Source organism: Stigmatopora nigra, chromosome 14 (assembly GCF_051989575.1).
Source record: "Stigmatopora nigra isolate UIUO_SnigA chromosome 14, RoL_Snig_1.1, whole genome shotgun sequence".
Classification (NCBI taxonomy): Eukaryota; Metazoa; Chordata; class Actinopteri; order Syngnathiformes; family Syngnathidae; genus Stigmatopora; species Stigmatopora nigra.
In genome coordinates, this window is record NC_135521.1 from 9,400,510 (window position 1) to 9,426,565 (window position 26,056).

A 26,056-nucleotide genomic window follows, 5' to 3' on the forward strand; every position below is an offset into this window, starting at 1 on the left:
AATGAAATGTATTTTCTGCTTTAGTGCACAGTATTGTTTTCCTACTGGCTTCTGTATTATATATATTATTTTGTACGATTTTGAAGAAGGTGATGTTGATGAGAGGCTAATTTATTTATAATTTAACTAAGGTCCTTTCCAAGTCAAATTCAGGCTTTGCACTGAATATAATGTGCCTCATGATAGAAAGCAGTATATTGGAATATGGACAGCTACTTTTTTGTATTTTTTCCCCCCAACCATCACCTTTCCGGTGTGCGCTGCCTATTTTGACCCAGATTTTCCTGACATGTTTATATGTGTTAGACTCTATGCGTCTGGCAGCAGCCATTAGTGGCGGCGTCTGCTTTTTTGCTTTCTCTCCCCGTCTCTTTTCTTTCTTCTGCTTCACAGAGGCAGAACGCTTTACTTTTCTGGTGAAGAGCACATGTGTGTGTGCATAAAACCTGGGAGCTAAGGGGAAATGATAGCACTCGAGAGAAGTTCTTGCAAAAAAAACAAAAATGGACAGCGTGGAATTTCTGAAGTGATCTGGTTCGCATTGCCTCACAAGTCTGATCCTTCCACACCGCTCCGACAGAAGTTATTAGATAGTTTCCTACGTGGCCCAGGCCTTGCGTTGATTGGAATCATACGCGGGGCCTGCTCTGTCAACCCGGTTATGTCCCTGTGGATGTAATAGGATATTGTGTTCAAAGGCTTAGCTTTGGTCTGAACGTACGGAAACCACACAAAAATTCAGCGTGCTTGACAATTTGGTAGGGTGATATTCGGCAATGATTAGTGATGGTACGAGATTGCAATCGGCCTGATGACCAGGCCTCAGGGAGTTGATTCAGTTAAGACTCACTCATGTTTCACTATTTCCTGTGTTTATTATCAACAGAAAAGACATCTGAATTTCAGATGTTAACGGCCTTAGATTATTTTGATGAAGTTGTAAAAACAGGTTATATGCATAAAGGGTACACCCAGTGATGCATCACAATATGGAATTGTGGTTGAGTGGTCAGGGCATTGGCCTTGGGGGTTCAATCCCAGGTGGGCCTTACTGTGTAGGTTTTCTCTCACATCTCAAAAACATGCTTGGAAGGCTGGTTGAACATTCTAAATTGCCTCTAGGTATGAGTGTAAGCATGAATAGTAGTCCGTCTCGTTATTCCCTGGGATTGGTTGGTCACCATGGTGTCCCCTGCTTAGTGTCCATAGTTAGCTGGGATAGGAGTCAGCACCCTACACGACCTTTGTGAGGATAAGCAGTTTGGATAATGAATGAAATAATGTTCACCGAACTGTGTTCAACATCACAACATGTTTACTTAACAGTACCGTGTTATATTGAATCACCACCTCTACCCTTTATAGTGCTCTATTTATTGAGTTAAACATTTTGCAGTGCACAAAGAATGCTAACAAAGAACTATGACCCCCTTTTTATTGTCCCCTCGATGACTCCTACAATCTATCTGGGCGGTAGTAAAGAAGGACGGTCCCTACAAATTTACCGCAAGAAAATTGTCCCAGAAGCATTCTGGCCAGGGTTGAGTGTTTTTGCTTTTACTTGAAGAATGTTAAAAAACATACTTGCTCACATTTATGTTAGGTTTTTATGTTGGCCAGATTTTTAAATCATACTGAGGGCGTTTACAAACAATGATGCCATCCAGGCGCCATCTTGTACATTATTGGTCCCACTACCCACCTGAATCTAATACTCTACGGAAAATATATTGGGTAGTCTGACGGCACAGTTTTGTGGTCTAAATTGCTTCCACAGACTGGGCAGTATCTAAGAATGGTTTTGAAATAGATGGCAGGACTGAATTGGACCCATGGACCCACCCATAAGTGTAGTCTGGCTCGACCAGCATACTAATTCAAACACTGTGTTACTGGCCCAAAACCACAATCCACTAGGATTGTTCTTTGTAAAAGATTTTTAAGGTCATTAAAAAAAAACTAATGATCATAATAATAAGGTTTATACCAAGTTGTGCTTTTTAATCTACTTCTTTCAAGTATACTCTTCTAATATGAAGAAAATTAAAAAATCCAAAAGTAAATGGTGTAAAATTGCAAACTATTAAATATACAGCTTTAAAGTCACACGGTTTGAACCATCGTTTCGGACCTAACCATCAAGGGGTTGGGGGGGATTACAAATTGAGATAACAATCGGATATGACAAGACTAATAAGAACAGGTGAAAATGGAAACTTAAATTTATAGGAAGAAAAAAAAACAACGAGACAAGCCAAAACAGGACAGCATGAAATAAAAAGATCAACTCAAAACAAGTCAACAAAAGCAAATTGAGCCAAACATGAACATATCGCAGGACACCATCGCACAAACGACTGTTAAACTTCAGAAGTCATTCCACTCTCCAAATGAATTTGAGAATTGAGTTGTGAGGAAACAGTCAACAGTGTTTTCTCAACTGCAAACTAGTTTGCGTCTCATCACATTAAAATGCAATACTCAAGACATGATGTTATCCAGTTGAAAACCACACTCATCAGGGTTCACATTCCACCGGCAGCCAAATCAAACAATCGCCGGATGTTGCTTTTCAACTCATTGTATCCATGTTAGAACAGTGCAGCAACACCTACTACATGAGCACAGCTTCTTTAATACCTCCCCTGGGATATTCACTTATTATTTCATGTGACACTATGAAACACTGTTCATTTAGCACTAATAGTTTATACTTCATTAGTTCCAACACGTAATACAACATATAAAAATGACCCAAACTGTAATCGGACTGTAATCCAACAAAATAATTTGTCTTATGAACAAACACGCATATGATTGCTTGTGACGTCCCTTCTGCTTCTGTTTGGTTCAGACCATTCCAATGCAAATGTCTTTCTGCTGACTATCTCAGCCTACCAGCAGATGGGTGGAAACAAGTCGGGGACAAATTGTCCAAACTCGAGTGAGGCTCATGTCAAGAAAATCCGTAACTGCGGGATATAACCAAACTTTATCAGCAGATGAAATCAAAAAGTTATGTTAGAGAGCTTTAAAACAAGCCATGTAAGGACTTCATTCATCCCGCAAGTTAAATAAATGCATGGTCTGCTCCACTTGTCAATGACTGAAGCACCCTCGTGCCAGGAAAATAGAGGCCCTAATTGTACGTGTGTCTGAGTGAGTGACATTATTCGGATGTTTACTTCAGTGTTGTACTCTAGCCTGACCTGGTTTTTAACCGTTCACACTTTGATTACAGTTTCGTTTGACACAATGATTCAGTAACTGCACTCAAAATACTATCCACTCCCCCATCTTGAAATCTACCCAACACATATGCAGGCATAAAAGTATGCATACCCTTATACTTGCAGTACATCTGCAAGCAATTAAATTGATTCGTTCATACCCCCAGCCATCTGGCCCCTTTGAGGCTTTACTCTGAATTAAGAATCTACATTGGATATTTTCCGTTCTGAAGGCTCATTTTTTTTTCTCAGAGGACACTATAAGCTTTGTTACGCCCTGTCGTTCTATATTTCTCAGAGCAAATAAGCCATGAGAGATCTGTCCAGTCTCAACTGGGAACGAATAACAGTAATAAGATTTGCTTAGAAAAGTACAAGCTGAAAAGCAACATTCTTGTAAAGTGATTTTCAAGGTTGTAACAGTAAAGAGTTGTTTCTAAAAGCCTAGCTTTTAAAGTTGCATTTTTCACTAATAATCTGTAAGTAACATAAATAAATTGGTCGTTTTGACTCATAGATCAATTTTTGTTACATTTCCACCACTTCTTTTGTTTCCTCTTGCAAATTTAGCCTAAAAGTCTGGTAATTATCTTTTAATTATTTTTTATTTTTTTAAGTTATCTAGAACACAAACAGACAGCTATATAAGCAAGTAGTATCGTATATAACTTTTGCTTGATTGCTTCTATCTGATAGCGGAGATAACAGCATAAATCATAATACAAAGTTCATCATAAACTCATAAAATAAGAAGAAGAATTCCGAACTTTGGGGATGTATATGATAAAAAGTGCCATAAACTAATCAATAGAGACTTTGCAAATAATCATTAGATTCCTACTTTAATGTCAGCTTAATCTCTGTTTCATCTAAAATATTTGTGCCTAAAAGACCTAAAATAAGACCACTGTATGAATTATTTTGCCCTGTATTTTTGTCAACTTTAAAAAAAACAATGTTAAAATAATTTAACATAACGAAGACTTTGCGTGCAGCTATGGGTAATTTGAAGTTGTTTTTTTTCCCCGTTGATTCCCAAAAAAACAAACTGTCCTTGGTCAAGACGGATGTTTTGCCAAAGTGGCGATAAAGGTTACTTCTGCTGTTCGTATTAAGGGTCTTCACAGCATGTTCCTCTTATCGCTATCACGGGACAGGTGTAATGAGCTTGTGCTGACCTCCAGAGCATCACATTACGCCAGAGAAGAGTCAAGATACAAGAGAGGACACTTTGTGGCCATTAAAGAGAGTCACCGGAGACTAACAGATGGGTCACAGTCGTTTTTTTTTATGGTTAGCAATGGCCTCTGGTTAGGAAATAAGGAAAGAAAGGCCGTTTTTAAAATTACCATTCTAAGCTATCCACCAGCTGTGTACACACATTTTTTGAGTGACCACGTCAGTTTACTGGCATACGAATTGTCATCAAATATCCTTGCACAAAACCTAATGTCGTCATTTCATGGATAAAAACGAATGGGAATTTTGCTTGTATCACTGGTAGATTTTAAATTATGACAACAGTGGCAGTATACAAGATTCCAAATCCCCTTCCAGGTCAAACCTCAAGCAACTGACTCATTCCCATGAGTGCTTCCATTGAAAATGCAAAGAAAGTAAGAATCCTTGGCATGACAGTATCTCGCTATAGAAGTTTTAGACTAGACACACAAAATGGCCAGGTGTCGACTGTTGCAGACATGTTGATAAATGGCAGACAGATGTTCTTTTTTACTTCTTTTCAATCTTAGGGACACCATAAAATCAGCGTTCCTTTGGTTGCTTTCCCATCAAAATATGCACGTTTTGGTTGGATGCGTTTTATTGGTCGAGCAAAAACCACAATGTTTAATTATCTAGAAAAATGACGCCAATAAATTTCCCAATCCAGTTGGCCCACGTGACTAATTTTTATTTATATTTCGACTCTAAAATGAAGATATCTTTCCGTTAAGAATCCTAAATTCAAAGTTTTGACTCAACTCCCACTGCCAACTGCTTTGTATATATGCTATCACTTCTCAGTAGGCTCCATTTACTTTTACAGGGGACATACAATGGAAAATTGACTTTTTAATTGCTTGCATGCAAATAGTTGACTCTGCAGAGTGGCTCCCATCAAGCGTCACCCATCAAGTGTGAAATTAACAATCAAGTAAAGACTTTATCTGCCTGTTCCTGAAAATGTGTAAGTGAGCTGTTGTGACATTGGGCTTCATCGTTATGCAACAATGCTTAATGTTATCGTAATTAAGAGGAACCCTAAGTGTTTTAAATATGTTGAAAAAATAATTATAATCACAGAACATCATTGTATGCCTCCCATAATTGGTGTTGTGTTCACTGACCTTTGCATGGACTGAAAACTTCTTGTGTTCATATCTACTCATTACACTTTGTGGTCAATCAATGTACAAGGCATTGGCAAATCATATTTGTAGTGGATATAAAAAGGTTATGTAGGATAGGTTGTGATAAATCTGGGCAAAATTATTTTTCCACCTGGTTATGGTTATAATAAGAAAACTTCTGCTTTAAGTATCTTTTTGTCTCCTATTAGTGATGTCAGCTCTCACAAAGTAATAACTTCAGTATACAAATAAACTTGAGATATATGCAATTAACAGTTAAATAATTGGTTGCTAGAAAAAACAAGGTTGTGATAAAAATGGCACTGTGATAAATGGTTTCAAATATTTTGTCGCCTTAAAATAATAATCTGAAACCAGATGTTTACATACACTAAATAAAAAGTCATTTTAAGGTTAGTAAGTTTTTTTGGGATCACTGACATTGATACTAAACCTATCCTCTTTTCAGTTTAAGTAAAATTTTTAAAATTAAGCATTTGCTAAATGGATATTAGGACCATTTTCTTATTGTATCATACATCAATCTTTCACTTCTATCCACTTCTGTTCTAAGCGGATTGGGCGTCTAGTGCTGTCAATAACAGCTGATGAGTTAAATGACTACCCTATAAAAGGCTTACATTACTTTCAGGGGACCAGAAAAATACATGCCAGGAAAAGTATACAATTTTACCCAACGCTTTAATCTTAATGTTCACCACCAAGTGAGTTTTACACTACTCAATATCCATCCTCACCTCCAACTCACCTTAAAAATGTCAATGTTTTATATGACATTATCCCTCCAAAGTGGAGGTTGTAACTATACGCCCATAACATAAGCCCAACGTGTGTGGTTGTTCAATGAGCCTCAGGTGTAGTCAGTCACTGACAGCGAACATACGGCCTCAGCAGGGAGTGTGAAGGATACGCTTTAGCATGGACACGGTCATCCTCGCCCACAAATAGCCATCATTTTCCTCACGTCTGAAAGCAGACGGGCGCTTGGTAACGAGACAATGTGGAATGAATATTCACACACAATGCATGGGAAATGTCCTGACCAATTCAAAGTGAACTTGCTTGTTATTACTAAGAGGTTACACCGGAGGCCATCGGAGTTGTTTATCCATCTTTGTCTGTTGGCTTGAATCGCATCTGCTTAGCATATGGAGTCGTGTGTGTGTGTGTGTGTGTGTGTGTGTGTGTGTGTGTGTGTGTACAAAAGGACTTTCTGCTGTGCAAAAGAGCCAATTAAGAAAACATGCTTGTCTACCTGATATAATTTGTTATGGAAAACCTACGTGCTCTCAGTAAAACCCTATAATCCACTGCCATTACCATGCAGCCACCCACCTCGATGGACATCAGTGGGGAACTTTCTTTGCTTCCAAAACAGACAACAGAGGCTCCTTTGAGGACGCCTACGAGCTTTCTCGCAATCTTTTACTAGCGCACTGGGATGACTAGAAAAGACGAGAGCAAACTACAGTTGATGTCAATGCTGAACTGTGCTTAACTGTAGCCTGCAGCTGTCTTTCCGTACTTTCTCTTTCAGTTAAACTAAAGCATTCCAAACAGGAGTGACTGTTTCCAAAGAAAGAAGTAACCGGCTTCAATGGGCGTTCACAATGCATACTTATTCTTGATGTCCTTATTCATTATTATCTTGAGCCTATAATAATGCAACACTTGGAGTTTGCACCTCCGCGGAGTGGAAATGAAAGCATCCCAATTGTGTGTAACAAATTGAAAAAACATAGTATATATTTCAATTTTCTGATGTGTGATAGTGGAGGAAAAATTTTTTTCCAAGAAGTGAATGCCTGGAATGGATAGAAGCATTTTAGCAATGCTGTTAAATGATTTATATATATAAAACAAATCCATAATCTTATACCCATCAATTTTGCAAGGTATTTTGTATGGGATTTTCTGTCTTTTTAACAGATATGGCATGAAAAACAATATTTAGGAGAAAAAAACAAAAGTGGTTAGGGACACCAACTATATTTCCAGATACAACTATTGCAACGGTATTAATTAGATAGAGAATAGTACATTTTCTAGGTTTATATGAAATCTAATGCTGTAGTTTTTGCAATGTATATTGTTAGAATTATTACATTCTCATAAGTCTGCTTGACTCTTTTTCAAATAGTGATTTCTATCTGTAATGAAGTACTTTGTGCAACTATCTTGTACATGAGGATCATTTGCTGTCACCTTTTAAAGTTCATAGGAGTAAAGTGATGAAAAATGATTGAATATTTTCTCAGCCTGTGAGAAAACACTGACATCTGGTTACATCTGTAATAGTTCATACAGTTGCTTTCTTCAACAGTCGCTGTTTTAGATCTTGTGGATGAAAGTCACGCAGTTTTTCACGCTTCTATTCTTACCACATTAAGCATACGCATGCGGACACTGATGCGCACATGGTTCTGTTCACGCTACTTTTTAGAGTTCACGTCAGTACTACCCAATTTGCTCAAAACATGCCTGCCGGCTAACACAAAGCAATTCACATTGATAAAGGTTTTAGAAAGACAAACCCCTTTTCCATTTTGTATCGTTCTTTCTGATGTACATAGTATATTTTAGATACCAATTCCCCCCAAAATATTGCAGCCTAAAAAATCTGCTTTATGTGTACACTAAAAAACGTTTATTCAGAAAATATAGTTGATTTAGAGTGTACATTAATCCTTGAAGTTGATGATATCATTCATGTGTTTTTTTGAAACGATTATACTCATAAGTGTTGCAGGAGCCTAATCTAGTTAACTCCAGAAACCGGGTGGGGGAAACCCTGAACCACAAGGAAGTTGAGGATAGTTTTCCTTCATTCTTTCCAAGAGCATTTCACAACATGGACGCAGTGACTTTTTTTTAGTGGAAGTAAAATCACAGCTGTTGGAGATGTGTGGTTTGTACGCCTGGGAGCATCACCGCATAGGGATAGTAGGAAGGTCGACCAAAAAAGGAACAGCTCAGTATACAAAAGGAATTTCTCAAGTGTGGCTGTATGTGTCCTCAATGTATAGACACAGTGCCGTATAGCGATATATACCATAAACATTCTAGTATGTTTTCAGTGTCTGCGTGTGGTGGCTTGTGGTTTTGTATTAGAGGCTTGCTGGACACAAAAAAACTGTCTGTTTAGTCTACAGGGTGATGAAAGTTGGGTTTTTGAGGATTTGGTGAGATCACCTTGTGGGCAACTATAAACAAATGGCATCATTACTTCCACTTTTGCTCTGTTGACCACCAATGGGGATTTTTACTTGCAAAATAGGCAAGAGTGTGTTAGTGTGCAAACAGTGTCATGGGAAAACAATCATTAGATTGCTTTATTGTTTGTTGTGGGTTATATGCAATGAACACATTGAATACGTTATGTGGCAAATATATAATTTGAAGATGTTTGCATGAGCAATACTCACTGTCAGATGTGATGATTACTCGTCCAGGCAGTCCATTTAAATGCCTCATAGGTCCTGTGCAGGCTTGTCCACTTGTTAGTCGTCCATTTTTGGAGTTCCACCTCAACATAACACACTCCTGTGTGTTCGTGAATTGTAGCTGCATCAAAAACAGTTTAAAGTAAGCAATGTTAAACCATTACGTAGTTATTTTTTTCTCATGATCTCATACGGCGTCAGTTGATGGAATCAGATCATAGATACGGAGAACTGATGAGTTTAATTAAATTTTTGTGGTTTGTGTCAGCATGCCAGCGGTTGGCTGCTTATTGCATTAGATTCGTCTGAAGTTGTTGGCTTAGATTCTTGTAAATATACAATAACTTGCTTTTTCTATGGAATTTTTTTTTTAAAAGAGAGCTTTTGCATTACATCAGTGCATTTTAAACATTTTATGTTTTATTTCCCCTTTGCAATGCATTTTTTATTGATGTCCTTAAGGTTTTGTAGCTATTTATTTCCATGCAAATTTAGTTTCCTCCTATAAAGCCATAAATATTCTATTATTTGCTAATTCACTTTGTAAGAGTGATGCATTGGCAAAATAAAAACACTGCGAAAACCTTCATGTCCGCATTCTTCCCCCCAAAATTCCCAATTCTGATACACCTAGGCCTCTGTTATGTTAGTGTGTATTATATTTAATGTGTATTTTTATGAATAACATGAATCAATGTATAAAATGATGCTTTTATTATTTAATGGTAGAATATTATATTTAGCCTCCCTAAATGCCACAAAGTATCCTCATTTTTTTGGTGTTTTGGAAATGGCGACCTTACTGTCAGTGAAGAGTTAAAATAATTAAGATACCAAAAGGTGTCCATTTTTTTCCCCCTTTCAAATTTATCTTTCTCAAACAGTAGAGTGGACAAAACATAATTTATCCAGGTTGGGCCCATCCATCCATGTAGTGCTTGTTTTTATCACAGTTAAGCGTTGACGCCAATCTGGACTGGTCGCTAGCCTATTAAAGGGCAAATTCAGACAAACAACCTTTCACGTTGACATTTACAATAAACAATAGCAACTAGTTGATGAAATGCTGCCAGTATTACAGACAATGACAGTAGAAACTAAGTATTAAGTGAGGATTCACATAATTTTCAGTAAATAGTAGTGGATGCAAGAAACCAGTACTATTTTGGTGTCTCTTTTATATACTGCATTCCTAAAAGTCAAGATCTTTAATTACATTTTCTCAAAAAAAATTGCTAAAATAGTGATTTTGTAAATTAAAACATGTGCTCAACCTCTTTAATTATTTTAAGATTTTTACTGCATGTCCCATTTTGACCCCCCAAAACCCCCATGTGTGAAAACGTATGCATTTTAGAGTAAACAGGCTTAAACCCAACAGGACTGATTTGCTAGCAGTGCCTGAGATGTTTATAAGAAAAACATTGACTAAAGTTGGGTTATTTTTCTGTTATTTTGTTTCTACCGCAAACATGGGAGATATTGTAACATTTGACGTCTAAAAGATGTATGACAAACACTCTATTTTCTTGTTACTCAAGACACGTGGTTATAAATTTAAAATCAACCTGCGTCAAAATTCACAACTGGGAGCCAACAACATATTTGTTGGTTCACTGACTCTCTGAAAAAAACATCATTGGTTACTGTTATCACATTTCCTGCATTTCTTTTTTTTTTTTTTTTTTGCTTAGCCTTCTTAACAATTCCCACCATTTTCCTTTGATTAGATGCACATCTGACTCCCATTAAAAATTCCACAAGCAAGTCCAGGGGCTGCCTTTGAGTTGGTTGGGAGTTTTTTTTTTTGTTCTTCTTTTTTTTTTAATGCTGCCAAGGCCGAATTAAACCCTCAAGAATATCTGACCCATGGAAAACTCGCCTGCCGAGAAAATGTAGATGATGTTTTTTCATCATCACAACACGGTTGATATCACTCATTTCCTTTTGATTCACTCCCAGTTGAATTTTCCGCGACACTCAAGTGTTTTATTCATTAACATAACAAGCAGTCTGTTTTTTAGTGAGCAAGACGACCTCCCCAGACATTGCTCTGCGTTTTCGGATGATGTTAGAATGAAAATCCCACCTTGGATTCTTATACTTTAAATGTTCTGTTTTGTAGCCAGTGCAAGATTTGGTGAGGAAAGAGATGAATTTGTAGAAGAAAAAAAACAAAAATCTCTCAAATTAACACTGAAAACATCTTTATTTTTATAAATCCTCGTGTGAACATACACATTTGCTCGTATTTGTATGAAAATGTCTGACAAAAAAGAAAAAAAAAACAACATGATGCAAAAAAAAATCTGAATATTTCAAAGAATGGGAGAATAAAAGTCGCTATATATGAAATATGTTTGACTACTTTGACAAATAAATGTACCAGTGTCAAAAATTCATTTATTCATTCACATATTTGCTTGTAATATGTATAATTATTATACATACTACGAGCAAATATGTATGCTACATATTTCCTATGTAGTGATTTTTTTTCTGCCATTCTTTTAAAGTTTCAGATTATTTTATAATTGTGTTGTTTTTTTTCTCGTTAGGGTTGCCGGAGCCTATCCCAGCTGACTCGGGGCGAAAAAGGCAGACTACAACTTAGACCGGTCGCCAGTCAGCTGTGGTCAGACGACCATTCACATTCACAATCATAGCGCCAAATCGAGGCCACATCAGGCAAGTGACCATTTTTCCCAAATCGCCATCATTTATTCAATGAAAACCTCTCTTGCTGCCCCATCCCACTTGACACAGTTCTTAACAAATGGCCCACCTCACCAGAGAACCAAGAGATTTTATTGCTAGTGATCATGAGTTCAAAAGTGTTTCAGGTTTAAAGACTAAAGGGAAAAGAAAAGCAAACATTTTCACAGTGCATTGGGCAGGGCTGCGCATAAGGCCACAGAAATAGACACGGACAAAGAAAGGCCAAGTGGGCGGCTGCTTGGCAAGGACAATAGGAAGTGATTTGCCTGATCTATGGATTCCAGAGAGGAAATGACACAGTGTGGAAAGCCTCAGAGGCCTTGAATCCCACAGACCGTCGGGCCCCACGTGGGTTCAACCCCGAGGAAATAATAATCCTCCTAGCTGGCTGCTCAGTTTCTCCTTATGCTTTAGGGGAAGATGATCCAAAAATCAATACTCGCCATGTTCCCTCTGATGCGTGGGGTGTTATTACCGTCAAGCTTGGGCCTCAGCAGGAATGTCCGGGTGAGGTCAGCGGGGAAAATATGCCGTTGCCACGCACTGAGCAAGCAAACCTATCTCAAACACTCACTTTGAAACACTCTCAGAGCAGGTCTTTCTCACACTATAATGTCAAACTCAAGGCTTGGGGGCCAGATTCGGGCCCGCCACATCATTTTGTCTGTAAAGTAAGTAATGTACTACATCATCAAGATACAATTCATGTACCTTCATTCTTTCATTGAATCAGAAATGGTCTTGTTTCATATTTAAAATTAATACATGAGGAAAGACAATTGTATAAAAAGAGATTATCTACAGTTGTTGTTTTTTAATGATTTAAAAAATATTTAAAGTACTTCCATTAGGTAAATAAATAGAATGCCCTGTAATTGGTTGGACACCAGTTCAGGTTGTCTGTTTTGTGGGACAGGCTCCAGCACCCCTCGCAACCATAGTGAAGATGAACGCTTAAGAGAATGAATGAATAAATAATAAAATGAACTAATATTTGATGTTGAGGTTAAAAAATAATAATCTGACAATTTTAAATGAACAACACTCGTCCAGTAATTTAATAATCGCCAATGCAGAATTAAAGCACCTGGGTTAGCAATTCTGCTTTATAAATAAACGCACGTCTCATAAATCTAACCGGCAATTAAATTCATATTTTATTCATTTAGAAAAAATATATATTGGCACAGTCACACAAGCTGCAGACTTTCTATCAAGAGTCTTAAAAGTTGCTTTGAGAAGAGATTAGAAAAAGCCAGCAATACCACATGGAATGTATTAGTCTTCGCAGTCGTCTTCCAAATTGGCGAGAGACCACATTTTATCATCCCAGATTCATGGTACTGACACATCTGCTATTTCAGGTCAGGCACCCCTGCAACAGCAAAATTGGCACGTTGTAATTTGAGACTGTCGCGGGAGCTTAATTGTCATCTTTTTTGCCAAAAAGCATAAATCACTTTTCTATCCCCTTACGGCATTTTATTCTTGTATACATTTGCATTTAACAGAATGTCAGGCCATGTAACAATTCCCAAACTGAAATTCCAATCTGGGCTCTAACCAATCCATGAAAACAATGCTGTGCAGTACTTCCTGAATTGAATTCTGCATATTGACAGTGCCCCTCAGAGAATATAACAATACGTAGATTATCACATAGGAGTACTTTTATCATACTATGGTGGGGTTTTCTGTTCTATTGGTCTGCATTTTCATGAAGCTAAATTAGTCTGTGGCATCCTGTTTGTTAAATGAACCCCACAAGGGTGCTGGAGACTATCCAAGCCAACTTTGAACGAAAGGTGGATTACAACCTAGACTGGCTGCCAAAATTGCGAAATGTCACACATCGAGATAGATGACCATTCACACTCCCAATCACCTCGAAACGGGAATCGAGCCTTTGCTGACCGCACTAAAGTCAAGGGACAGTACAACGGCACCACTGGTGGGCTACTTTTCAAGACTTTTAAAGCCAAAGCGCCCGACAATTTAAAGCCAAAATGTCCTACAATACTGGATTGACCAACATACTTTAGAAATGTAATGACACAATCTCACAATTGAAAATGTAGTGTTAGTATTTTGAAGTATTAATAAGTATTACAACATTGTGGGAAAGCCCTACACTTCTCTTTTTTTGGGGTGGCCATTTCCTCAATAAGATTTAGTAGTTTTTATGCATTTTCTCACATTTATTTAGTGAAATATCATTCTCCCAATGTGTGTTTATGTAGTACATTACTCATGTTATAAAGATAACAAAATTCTACTATACACATTTTTTCATGTGACAGGTCCATGCTTTGCATTATTATTATAATAGTACCACCTATTCACAAAGGTCCATTAAACCCAATACCAATTGTTAATCCAGTTACAAAAACAATATGGCCTTTGCACATGGAGATAGTGGAAAATAAAAAATTGCCAGTGTCAAACCGTGAGGCAGTTAAAACAAATCAAATTATTAAATGGCTTATTGTTATATAAAAGTGCTTATATTTCATGTCAGCGGGCTTGAAATGAAATGATAACATGCACACACACAATCAATAGTAACATTTTTATCATGAACAGGGCCAACTTTCCTCCTTGCTTGTTTTTCTAAGTTCCTATTTCCTGAATGTCTGACACTTTTCTGAGGTTTGCTAAGTGTTTGAAAGGTCCAAGTAAAACAAAGAGGACCACGGACCACTGCCTCAGCCCACCATCCCAGCTATCTGCTGATCTCAGCCCAGATCCTGTCCAGACAATATGCTGTTTCCCACAGCTACACCAATCCAAACACGCGCCCATTATTATACTCTATGGTGGTCGGGTGGGAGGCTTACAGACCAAAGACAAATAAAAATAGGTGCAAAAGAATGATCGAAATAGAGGTGCTGGGCTCTTTTAGGGCTGTAAACTTACAGCAATCTAATTGGTGTATTGATTGGTCGTGTGACTATTCAAATTGATTGGGATTCAAACATCGATTAACATAGTTCGTCAAAAGGATTCTTATTGAAATTTCTGAAATCTTCTGAAATAATAATGATCAAAATAGAGGTATTCATGGCTGTAACAATACATAAGTCCGATTGAGTCGACAGTACCATAACCTATCGATATACCCATGAGAATACAAAACATTGATTCACCTTGCATTTTGTACAAGTTTACAAATTATTTTAGTAAGGATTTGTCAAAAACATAAATTGCATTACTGTATTTAAGACATTAGAAATGGATTTTTTAAGTCCATGTATCAATATCCTAACAAAAATGTTATTCTACCCACATAATTAATATCGTTGGTGACATACTGTGCACCCATTGTGGTTTCTCTTATCAAATGGTAGGAGTATTAGTCCACCCAAAATAACAAAACTCGTTATTCCACCAACATCTCCTCTTCATTGTGGTGTTGTCACCTCACAGACATCATCATCTCTTTTCCAATGGCCTCAAATGAAAAGAAAACCCTCAGAGAGTTGGAAAACCGTCCCTAGTCTCTGCGGACCAGTGCTCTGCTGACGGCATCCTTGTCGGGGGCAGTCAACTCTGTTCTGCTCTGCCACTCCCTGATGGAGTCTCAAAAAACATTGAGGTCAATTCCCATTTGAGGGCTAACAAGGCCAGCTCTGTTTCTTACAGACAGACCAAATGCAACATTTTTAAGCTTTTGCAGATGTGAAGGTGAAAGTAGGCATGGAGTCAATGGATTCTAGTCCAATGTGGCCTTTTTCATAACAACCTGCTGAATGATATGTGCCTGCTTCCTATGTAGCGCGCCTCAGTAAAACAAACAAAACATTCAGACACCTAGTAAGGGCCATTAGGGTATTTTCATAACTCCTATGGTGCATTTCAAATTCAGGGACAACTCAGCCTACTACTTCCTTGTTGTTTACGGAGCAGGTACCCAAGTGTCCTATCAGTCTAACCAACGTTAAGACCTTCTATTGAACTTATTTTACACCCGGATCGTGAAAATCTGTATGTTCGTGCTGTTGCATTACCAGAATATCCCCTCTGGATATCACTAAAGAATTATCTTTCATCATTTTCATGGCTTTTTTCCAAATTTAAAATAATTGTGTTCATTAATATTGCACTGAAACAGCAGTTTTATCCAGACTCAACTTCAGACCGAAACAAAATTATTATTATTATTATGGTCTGCTCTTCAAGTGTGTTTTCAATGGATTTTGACAAACATATGATAAAATTAGGCTTGTTGATTTACTGGAAAGACCAGGAATTTTCCCAAAGTTAGAAATAAGTTTTATCTCCCTCCCTAATGTGTTTCTGTCCTCCTTTATTTTTCTCTACTGCCATCTCAATGATTTATGAATATCAATTATCTTTTCGACTGATCAAGGCATATCATGAGAGCGGGTCATCACATCATAAATTCATGAGAAGGTGAAACCTGCATCCTCTACAGAATTAATTTAGCATGTCCTTATACAATTTGCAGAAGCCAAGATACACATTTAATAGGATGGGGCGATTTGTTATGGGAGGTGACGGATAAAAATGCAGTGTTGATTCAGAGTGGACAAGCCACAGGGTGCGTGGGTTCAAGTGGGCAAATATGAATATTGTAGATGAATGACAGTGTCAATGCGGAATTGTGTTGGACACGTTCCCGTTGTCACGTCCTGGACACTTGAGGGCAAGCGGGCATTTACCGGAGGATGCTTCTTTGTTTTACCTTAACAACACCCTTTCCTCCACCTCCTCTTCCTTCTGTTCCATAAGTGCCATCAAGGGCAGTCCATCTCTATTCCACTTATGAAAAAAAAGAAAATAGCAACCATGTGGCATTCTTTTCAAACTATTTTAAAGAAATGAAGGTCACAAGAGGTGAAGATTTTGCAAATATTCGAAGCGGATATTTTCCTGGAATTTGTTTTTGATAGTCTGAAAGATGTTGACCGTTTACAATAAGAGACATTTTTTTAAAATGGAGTTTCAAATCTTTTTAAATCACTAGGTTTTTCTTTGGATATTTTAAAATAAAGATGACTGTTGGTAAAACAGTAAAGTGTGTGTAGTTAGCCCACTTTTGAAAGGATGTCAAATAATTTAGTGATCATTTAAAGTTGGGGAGGTGCCTGACATTCTTTTACCGACTATTTGAAAGCACCTGGTTTGAAGGAAAGAACCCTTTAATTATCCTAAAATATTCTGGAATGCACCATTTAGAGTAATTCTTTGTGTCAAATTTTAATAGAAATGAATATTTTTGTCTTTTTGAATACTCTGATGAGATTCTATGATTGAATTAGTGTGTAAACATCTATTATAATCAGACATAGTCATGAAAAAGTCTACATTTTCAAAGCCAACTCTCTTACATGTTAAAAAAAAGCATATGTTAAAGTTTCAAAAAGGCTTCTCTTGTTTTTTCTAGCTTAATCTCGCAAATGTTAAACCATCCCTTCAAGTGTCTAGGATTTTTCTGGGGCCCCATGAAAGGGAACATTTGACCTTCTGCCTCCCAAGAAATGCTTAAAGCGCTAAAAACATCTTGTCTGGGGGTTTTCAGTTACCTGACCCACTTAAAAGTGCTATGTGGTGTACTACATGCCCGCAGCAGTCGACGGCTCATCTAACGGCAGAAGGTGAATTTTCACGCTGGAGGTTGAAACAGCAAACTGTGCAGTTAAGCAATTCCCTTTCCTCTCTGGATGGAGAAGACCAAAATAACAACCAGTACAACAACAAAAAGGGAAGGAGAAAGCAGAACCAAAGGTGTCGGTGAACGCCATGACGGCAAGTGCAAGTGAAAGCTGTGAGACACAGAAGGAGTAGGAATTCTTTGTTTGGCTTTGCGGGAGGTCGTGTGATGATAACCCTCTGCGTGAAAATATTTATGAATTCAGGAGAGTAAGGGTGGGGGGAAAAAAACCATAATAACAGTTCGCGTTGTTCCTTTCAGCAGATGAATTCCTTTAAAAATGTTGAGCAAGCTATACTCCAGGGACAGCAGTTAGTCTTGTATAAGGCTCCCACCCACGTGTTGACTCTTTTTGCACTAAGCTCGATAGCAGTGAGAATAAACAGCTTGAGTACTGTTGTCAAACTTAAGGAGCAGGGAACCCGTTCATTCACTGTTTTTTGTTGTTGTTTTTTTTTTGCTAAAATAACATTTATGGGTATTTCCTGGGTTCAAACCCAGGTCACATCCACCTGTGTGGAGTTTGCATGTTCCCCCCGGGCCTCTGTGGGTTTCCTCCGGGTACTCCGGTTTGCTCCCACAATCAAAAAACATGCATGGTAGGCTAATTGGACACTTTAAAGTGGGAGGGAGCTTGCATCTCTTATTTTGATACCCTTTTTTTAACAATATTCTGCAATTATTCTTCCTGGTCAGACATCTCTCATCTCATACAAATTTGGCTTTCCTAGTCTTCATGAATTAAAGTGTATTTCTACAGGTTTGTTCGCCCAAAACAACAACAAGTCAATTTCCTCTGTTGGAGAATGACTATGGCCTTCTTGGCAGAGGTTCTAAAACATAATCTGATAGAACTATGGGCAGGAAGGCCACCTTTCATCATTAACACTTTGTGTTAGGAATGGGTTTCTCTCACTGCAGGTCACAAAATGTCAAGTGCCCAGAGGTCAAACTCATCCATTCCCGGAGGAGTGCACTCCAGTGTGAGCGCCAACAACCTTTTGAACCTAATTGGCCCTGCTCACAATCATTACGGCTACATTTTACACCAACACAAATGATTGTTTACAGGCACGAGGAGAAGACATTTGCCTGATGACTAACTGCCATTGGTTGTTCGCCTTAATCGAGGGGGGCTGCGAGGAGTGAAGGGGGTCCCAGATGTCTCAGATTGCTTCCAGCCTTTGAGATTGCCACTTTGAAGACTTGTTATTCAGTCTGACTCCTCATCAGCAGGTTGGATTGTTTTCGCTTTACCACAAATAATAAATCAGTTGATTTCTTGTGATATTTATCAAAGTATTCAGCGTTTTCTGCCTTTTTGGTAGTATAAAATACACGCTGGAGTATTCCAAAGCCTCCAATAAAAACATGCATAACAAAGACTGAATGCAAAACCCAAATCATTCAATGGATTTGCACTGAGATGATCTTTCTTTCCAACATAAGCAGGAAACCAAATCTAGCAACCACATCAACAGGAAATGAAAGGGAGCGACAGTGTTTACTAACTCGAAGGAAAGTGCAGCCAATCCAGATTTTTCCCGACAGCAAACACCGACACTGACAAAACACGTGTGATGTTTAAGGACATCCTGACAGGTAAACACACCCGTAGTGTTTCCAATGTGTGGGTAAACAGCAAGCACAAGCGCTGAAATAACAGCGGTAGTCTCTCAATAAATAACAGATGCAGGGATAATTCCTTATTCCGAGCAAGCAAAAGTCGTTTTAAATCCGAGTAGTCGTGAAATTTAGCAACGGGGAGATATTTTTATCCCGTTCTAGAGTTGTTGAGGTGACTTGCAAAGTTGTTAGTGATCATTGCATCGATGTTGCAGTCTCTATTTTTATTTTTTACATTCCTTGAGGGTCCTCTGAACTATGCCAGTGCTAATTCCCACTGCTACCGTCTAAGTGAACTAACTCCAACACAATTTTACACACGAAGCGCTCATTAAATCCGCCGATACATTTTTATACCTTTGCATGGCTCCATCTGCGGCTTCAAGATGAATCATTTTGCAAATAAAAGCAATGGAAAGCTCAAATTTCAGAGGAGACGGGGGACACATATCAACACTCCAAGACTGGCACACCCAAAATGAAATTCAATATAGTTTAACAAGAGTATCTAAGGCCAAAAGTATGTAATTTGTAAAGTTATTTGATTGATATCTAATGTAAGGATTAGGTTACAGCAGCCCTTATGATCTACATATGTAAAGGTGATTAAAAAGTTGCCCACAACCTTGATCACACAAGTTAAGTCAATTCATTTAATCAAGTATATTAACATGATCAAATGACTCAAACTAATTGAGTGCTCAAGTATTTCAGTTATGCCTACTTAAAATCTTTTGATTAGCCTGACTAAAATAACTTTTTGACAATGTAGAGTTTACTATAGATGACAAAAACAATTAATATAACAGGGGAAAAACACTCCAAGTCATTTAAAAATAAAACTCATCCCTAATATATTTACCGAAGCCCACATTTATTATATAGAAGATTAAACAAAAACATAATTTATACTATTTAGTCCCTAATTTTTCTTTGAATGCACACACAAATGATCTATAAACCTTAAAGCCTTATTCAATTAAAATGACATGAATCCAACAGAGTTCAAAACTTTACTACTCAGTCAACCACATAACAAATTTTGACTGTTACAACCTTAATAGTTATGAACTACATCAACTTTTTTTACACTGAAGATGCCTCTATATTTGCATCAAATCTCGTTAGCCTGCCCTGAAAATATTTATCTCCAGTGCAACATTTCTTATTGTTAAATTGTGTGCAAAAATGAACATTGACCCTCTTGGGTGGGAGTGCATTTCTGCTGGGATGGCGGGAGGTGCCGCGAGGCTTCTCCGCTGCTACTTTGGCTGTTAGCCCTGACTTGGCATGCACCCACATCTTTGCTTTTAGAGGTGCCAGCACCCAGCAGCGCCTTGCTGTCCAGGAGGCGTCCAACTCTGCCACCCGCGGGGAAACATTTGGACCGAGAACAATGTACGCCTTAATTGAAATCCTCTTTCACGGAACTTACTTTATTGCTGCCCGGTGGCAGAATATTGTGCAAAGCGTGTAATTATCATGTAGGTGATGTTTGTTAATCTAGCAGGACTGTCCTTTACTTAAATAATCTTTTGGTCTGAGCTGCACATGCGTGACTCTTTCCTATTAATGTCAAGGGAACTCTGGTTTCACTCTGCATGCTGATGCAAATAGGTGGCGTTCCGACAGCTAATGTCTCCCGACTCTAATTTTATGTCAGCGTTTGGACAGCCAAAGCCTTCTGGGAAGTTCATGCCGAGGTGTGATAAGAGTGACTCAATCCAAGCAGTGCATAGTGAAAATGACCTTTAATTACAGGTGCCAAAATGGCTGACGGAGCATAAATAAGACATTTATTTGGTGCTAATACAATACTGTTTCTTTTATTACAGTGTTGTGATTGTGTGGAGGCAAGGTGGAACCAATTGAAGGAAAGTAACAGAGGCGAAGCAGAAAGATTTACAATGTGTTAACAACAACAACAACAACATAACACACATACAAGAAGACCAAACAAGGTATGAGGAATCATCAAAAAAACAAAACAAAAATAAACCTTTATAGGGGATGGAATGGATGCCATTGAAGGTACTGGACATCCATGCCATTTTTACTGGAAAAATCTGCCGGGCAGCCTAGTCCAAATGAATTTGACATCTAATGACAAAATGGGTAGTAAAACTTTAGCATTCACAGTCTATTTTAGTCAATGGCAGGCAATGGGTTAAATGCTATATAATATTGTGTTGGGGATTTAGGATATTATTCTTTTTTTCTAACTATTTAATTAAATATGATTTTATTAATTTGTTTAAAAATATTAGGATTAATAATCATTTGAAGAATTAAAACCAGGACATCAAATTATTGTCGCCTACATTTGAATCTTAAATTTCAACATTATTGCCTGCATGACCCAAAAAAATTCTGGTTTCTTTGAGGTTAAGTTTAAAAATAACAGAATTGGCTACTTACCGGCTGGTCCACTTCCTTCTTTGTGCTCAATCCACTCAGCTCAGATGCTTGGTCGGCTTTTTCTGTGTCAGAGCAATAACTTTTATACACAACACGCAGTAACCATTTTTAAGATAGAACGATTGAATTCATTGGGAAAAAACAACAACAAAAACGCAAGCCACCGCAGCAATGAAACACAATGAATGAAAAAGCCAGCAAACGCTTAAATCACTCCCAGAAAACTGACTCTAGCCAACAAAGAAATGGGATTAAAACACTCTTTTTGGACATTTTTGGGGGGGTTATTTTGCAAAGAAAAGGATGCCAGTTTGCAGCTGAATGAAGTCCAATCTATTGAAGTCAATAAAGTAGTGCCTAAGGAAGCAGAAAATGGAATACAAACAAATTGACAAGCCAATAAGGAACACCTGGACAAGATAGGTGCGCTGGCAGAGAGATCTGTTGATTGATTGGTTTAGGCTTAGGTTTCAAATGCTTTAAAAAATCAGGTACTAGTGGCACATGGTTAAAAAAAAAACATTGAATTAAATGCTTTTTATTTTCATTAAATAAAAATATAATGAGATTTAAAGCTTCACCACAAACAAACAGAGACAATAAATAATGATACAAAAAGAATAAATAACCAAGTATTAGTCAACAAAAGAATAAATAACTTAACCTCACAAAAAAACACAAGTAATCCGTGTGAACGTAGCCTAAGAAACTCAAAACAGAACCCTAACTACATTTTATGGCAATAACCATAAAAGTCTTTTTCTGTGTCAAACTAAACTGTGACCGCTGTAAACATGTTGCTTTTAAGAGCTTTAAATGTGCCACTCATTTGATGTCAAGTCTATAAATGCAAGCAAATGTGACTCATACTCACTAAAAGTCTCCACCTCTTGCTGAATCACATACTTAGGTCAACAATTCGAAATCAGACTAACACCCTGATGCCTAATTTCATTTTTCCTTTGTTCTTTTTATTTTTGATTGAGGATATGATTGCAGGAATGCACAATTTCCTCCCTGCTATGATTCAAGTTTGGAGGCAGTGACCTCAAGGCGAGAGTTGCTGACACATGTAATTCGCCCGCTGATCAATTGAGCAAATAGCACATGAAAAACCACTAGCGGGTGTACACTAAGCGTCTTGTAGTCAGTGGAGGCGGAACAGGACTCATCGGGTTGTGATCTTTTTATGACTGTGAGTTCAACGTCAACATTCCAGACAACCTCTAGCCTCGGGAATTCTTTGTGAGGGTAAAAGTAAGAGGAAATGGAGAAAATGAGCTTGGCATTAGGACTTTGTCGTCCCTCTGAACGGGTATCTTTGTTAATTTATTTAGTCCCGTATTTGGGAAATTTTATTGGTTGCAGTTGCAAACAGACACACAAGACATTGTAGACCTAGTTAAAAAAATTGGAGCCACACATTTGAAGTAATGTATGTATGTATGTATATAAATATATAAATATATATATATATATATATATATATATATATATATATATATATATATATATATATATATATATATATATATATATATATATATATATATATATATATATATATATATATATATATATATATATATATATATATATATATATATATATATATATATATATATATATATATATATATATATATATATATATATATATATATATATATATATATATATATATATATATATATATATATATATATATATATATATATATATATATATATATATATATATATATATATATATATATATATATATATATATATATGATAGGATATATAGGTATATAGATAGGAATTTATTATTTATTCCACCACTGGAGTACTTTTGAATACTTTTGAAGAACTACTTTATACTATTTTTGCTTTCATTTCATTTGAAACTTTGTTCCATGTTTTATTCCTACTTCATACTATTCCAATTTGTTATGAATTGTGAACCACCATCTTCTATTTATTTAAGATAATTGAAACAAAAACAGTAAAAGAAAAGACAAACCCAACTCCCAATCTTTGCCTTTTTCCATCTTCACCACAGATGTGCAAGCTAGGTCTCAATTATTACCAGAATAGCACTCAAAGAGTGACTTCCAACTAAGCAGCCAAAATTCTAAACCTCCCCTCCAGTTATCTTGAACACCATTTATAGTGTCTTATATGAAGGAGTCTGCAAGTTATGCTATTTTACCCCACACTACACCACTCGGTGGCTGGAGATTATCTTCACATTTGTTCCTCCACTGGATTTGGGCGTGTAACACTGTCAATGGCAGCCAATGTGTTCAATGGCCTGTTTTGGGCTGTGGATTTTTCCTCCCCTTTTTTTCCAGCCAGTGTCACTCATCTACTGTGGTTAACTTCCTGGCAGTTTGGATCGTGACGTAAATATGGAAAGATCCTGGGTGAATTCCCATTTGTGATTCAGTGAGGAATTTTACATCTGTCAGAGTTTGGCTCATTCTCTTTCTATTACGCCAAAAAAAAGAAAAAAAACACACACACAAAGACGAAAAGCACAAGAGAAGTGAAATAAAATAAGCTGAGTAATAATGCAGCTGGGATATTCATGACTAATCCTCACCAAATCATAATTCGGAGTTGTTTACCATAAGTAAACAGGATGAGTGTGAAATACATGATGGGGAAATACTATGAAGACTAGAGAATTACATGATTATTTTATTTATTCTTTTCAGATCATTTCAAGCTACACTTTTTGTACTGTTTGTTTTCTAAAATACTACTACTGATCTTGGTTACAAACACAGGTGATCTGACAAAATATATACTACAGTAAAAGTGATGTATCATTTTGATGTCGGCAGCCCACTCCGATTTGACCATAAATTCTCTTGACTTGAAATTTCCCAAGAGGCTTGCAGTAAGTTTTTTACACAGTTGTTAACATGAGGGTATTGTATATTTTAGTGCTGCCCTAAAGTGCTTTTTAACTCATTCGGTGCTTAAGATGTATTACGTCTTTTATGTTTTTTCATGTATAAAAGCAGTGGGGCACTTTAAAGACCTTCTAAAATATGTTGAAGTGTTTAGAAAAAATATGCACAAAATAAGTAACAGGTATTTGGTTTCAAAATAACATCCACAGAATTCCTCTTTTCTGTGATTTTAATGATTCAAAAACTATCTAAATTGTCTAATGAGACCTGCTTCTTGAGCACATTTGTTGGTTTTATTTTTATTAGGAAATGCAAAGTTATGTGTTGGTTTGGTGAGTAGCAGGAAGATTATTTAACAAATTTATATTGGATTTTAAGTAGGCGGGACAAAAAAACAAACTTTTAGACCTTCCTGTAGTCCAAGAAAAAAAAATACACACATAATGAATAACATTAGGCATTCCTAGACGTGTATTTTTCTAATAGGGTACACAAGAATGTAACAAAGGGAGAGAAATAACTAATAAATGGTGGTAATGATATTGCATTTTAGCTCATGTCGTAGTACTAAACTTAAAAATAAAGATAGCATTTCGACATAAGGTTCTGCATTCCAACATATCTTTGGCTTGACATTATTTTTATGCAAACTCTATTGTGAAATCCAGGTTTTTAGACAATTTGAATGGGCAAAGTTGGCCATCCCTGCCATCCAAATTTCATCCAAAAAATATGTCATTCCATCCATGAGGTAGCCATCAGTGAAATGCACAAGAATTTGACTTTTAATGGGCGTCTGGGTTGTTTCTGTGAGGGGGAGGATTCACTTAGTGACGATTTTATGACCTCATTTTCAGGGGTGCTTTCTAAGCTGTCTATGTCTGCTGAAGATAAAAGAAAGGCATTGCTTTATTACCCAGATGGAGGGGTTCTGTTTACAGAGGGGACCCAGCCTCCAATAGCAGAACTGCCTTATAGCCTATAAGCTGTCCCATGTGTAAAATAGCATTCTTTTTTTCCATCTAACCCCAATGTTGGCAAGCATATTTCATCTGCAGATAACATTGCTCTTGTTAGGCTTCTTGTTAAACATTACAGTGCAGTAGTGTGCTGTCCTCTAAGTCAAGCAGTGCATCAGAGGAATATCATGAGCACCGTTCAAGCAGATTTGCTGGAGGACAAGACTAGTTCTCTTAAATGATGGACCTTTAGCGCCACCTAGTGGGAAATCCACCCCAAACTTTTGGGTGGGGGTCACGACAATCGAGTTGTTCCACTTGCTCATGTGTGAATGTGATTAGCCAAAATTAAATGGCATTGAAAGATGAGCATTTATAGATAGCCATGTTTAAATTAACTGGACATATATTGTTGTCAAAGGCAGGTTAATTTTAAATATTTTCTTATATACTTTTAATATTTAATTTTTTGTATCTAGAAACAAAAGGGGATTTTTTTTACATTGCAGGATGAGATTTACGAGAAAAAAATGCAATGGTCATTAATAAAATGCTTTTTTTAAATTTCCAAAACATAAAGGTTTGGTTAAAAATATTGGTAATTGATGCTATTTGAAATATTTTATCATAATTGATCAACTTAACAGTGTTATAGTGATTAGTGTTAGTGATTATGTCTAGTTCATCCTTAGGATGAAACTTCCAAATCCCTGAT

General features: G+C 37.0%; 1 protein-coding gene and 1 long non-coding RNA gene across 4 annotated transcripts in view; one reads left to right on the top strand and one right to left on the bottom strand.

The window, feature by feature from the left end:
• Positions 1–21,934, bottom strand: part of synpo (synaptopodin) — a 38,876-nt gene extending 16,942 nt beyond the window's left edge. The window contains exons 1-3 of one of the 2 annotated variants that reach the window (XM_077733002.1): positions 21,482–21,934; positions 13,029–13,138; positions 9,028–9,166 (exon numbers count right to left, since the gene is read on the bottom strand). The gene's annotated coding sequence lies outside the window, so the exon portion shown is untranslated. The remainder of the gene's footprint in view (positions 1–9,027; positions 9,167–13,028; positions 13,139–21,481) is intronic. The other variant, XM_077732999.1, reaches the window with a different exon arrangement.
• On the top strand, positions 18,519–21,025 carry LOC144207008 (uncharacterized). 2 transcript variants are annotated; one of them, XR_013328543.1, is made up of 3 exons: positions 18,519–18,673; positions 18,887–19,039; positions 20,899–21,025. It is a non-coding gene; the product is annotated as an uncharacterized LOC144207008 (long non-coding RNA). The 2 variants fall into 2 exon arrangements; XR_013328542.1 differs by having other exon boundaries at positions 18,890–19,039.
• Positions 21,935–26,056: the final 4,122 nt, after the last annotated feature.